Below are 1,860 nucleotides of genomic sequence, written 5' to 3' on the forward strand. Positions count from 1 at the left end.
TTTTTTATTTATTTTTTCTTCTTTTCTTTTAAGGGCCAACAAGGAAAGGCTTCAGTGTGGAATCATGCAGAGGATTTCCTTTGTTCTATGAAATAATTGGATATGCAGGAATGATCCTTTATTTACACATGGAGTTTCTAACAATAGATTCTGATTTTGCTATTAAGGCTCCTATTTCTCATTTATTCTAAGAGAATTTGAAATTCAAAAAGAAAGAAGAACAACTGTGTAAAAGCAGAATGTCTTGAATATGCTATTGATGTAAAGATTAACCTTTAAAACAGGGGATCTGCTATGGCACGGCTCTATGCAGAAAGTCTGTTTACAAAAAAAGGCATTAATCAAGACATATAAATCCATTTATAATGTCTTTGCACTGTGGCTAACTTAGGAGTAAGCTGGTGAGTGATATGGCTGAAGTCTGACAGCTAATTTAAACCCAAGGTCTTCACTGTCCAGAGATTTATCAGAGAGTCAAGCAGCCAGTATCTTTTTATGACTTGCACCTTCTCCTTTTTCAGAGGTAGTAAATGAAAAAGACTGGAAAAGGAGGTGCCATCTATTGCAGCTGTGTAAAATCACATAAACACTGTGCCCTAGGCTTTCATTATAACACCTCCATCTTAGCTAATTACTGTCAGCATTAAATTACAGAGTCAGGAGGCCCCACTCGGTATCAATTCATTCATTTCAGGTCACAGTTTGGCAGAAAACCTGTAGTGAAAGGCCAAACCTTTATCCACTAAGCCTTTTATTTGTGACTAAACAAAAGTCTTGACAAGTAGTATAATTTGCATCAAGCAGAGCCACACTGAGAAGCGATTAATAGTGTTTTTTTTAAAGTAAAAATTTACTCTAGCCTCTAGTCCACTTGACAGGATTTATCATTTTGCTTATCAAAAGACACAAAAGGTGGTCAGTTATGTTTTCCAGGAGAAGGCAATGGCAACCCACTCCAGTACTCTTGCCTGGAAAATCCCATGGACAGAGGAGCCTGGTAGGCTGCAGTCCATGGGGTCGCACAGAGTCAGACACGACTGAAGTGACTTAGCAGCAGGAGCAGCAGCAAGCATTATACCTTTCAGCGAATGAATAACATTAATTTTTAAAAAAGAAGCGTGACATTTTACATACATCAGATCAAATTTATTGTCTTTTAACACTGTACTGGAAAAGTGAAAGTGAAGTTGCTCAGTCGTGTCCGACTCTTTGCGACCCCATGGACTGTAGCCTACCAGGCTCCTCCCTCCATGGGATTCTCCAGGCAAGAGTACTGGAGTGGGTTGCCATTTCCTTCTCCTGACCCAGGGATTGAACCTGGGTCTCCCGCGTTCCAGGCAGACGCTTTAACCTCTGAGCCACCAGGGGACCAATTGTACTGGAAAGGTAAGGTTTTTGGTAGTATTGGTTTTTATAAAATACTGATTGGAGAGGTTTACTATCCTAACCCTTTTAAATTCCATTATTGTGCAGTTCAACATGCGGGGGGCGGGGGGTCAGATCAAAATGTGTTTTTAAGAAATTGCAGAAACGTTTTAATATGCCTAGGTATTTTCTATAATATAAAAGTCTATAAAGCTACCAGCCTTTCAGGGGTTTGATTTGCTTTTTTACTATAAGCTGTCATTCTTCAGACAGCTTATTTAGGAAAAGAAATCAAATGTACTATAGAACCCAGTATATATGGTTGGTAGTTTGACATAGCTTCTTAAACTGATTTTCTGTTCATATAGATACAAGATTGAAATGAGAAATTCAAAATCAGTGAAACTCAAACTCACATAGGATAGAGTGATGCTATTAATCCATAAGAATCAATTTCTTCTCATCTTCTCTGCTTCGGTTTTAGGACATAAGAGA

General features: G+C 38.4%; 1 non-coding gene across 1 annotated transcript; it reads right to left on the bottom strand.

Moving 5' to 3' along the window:
• Window positions 1–1,295: 1,295 nt before the first annotated feature.
• Window positions 1,296–1,368, bottom strand: TRNAS-GGA (transfer RNA serine (anticodon GGA)). The gene has a single exon. It is a non-coding gene; the product is annotated as a tRNA-Ser (tRNA).
• Window positions 1,369–1,860: the final 492 nt, after the last annotated feature.

This window comes from Budorcas taxicolor, chromosome 11 (assembly GCF_023091745.1).
Source record: "Budorcas taxicolor isolate Tak-1 chromosome 11, Takin1.1, whole genome shotgun sequence".
Classification (NCBI taxonomy): domain Eukaryota; kingdom Metazoa; phylum Chordata; class Mammalia; order Artiodactyla; family Bovidae; genus Budorcas; species Budorcas taxicolor.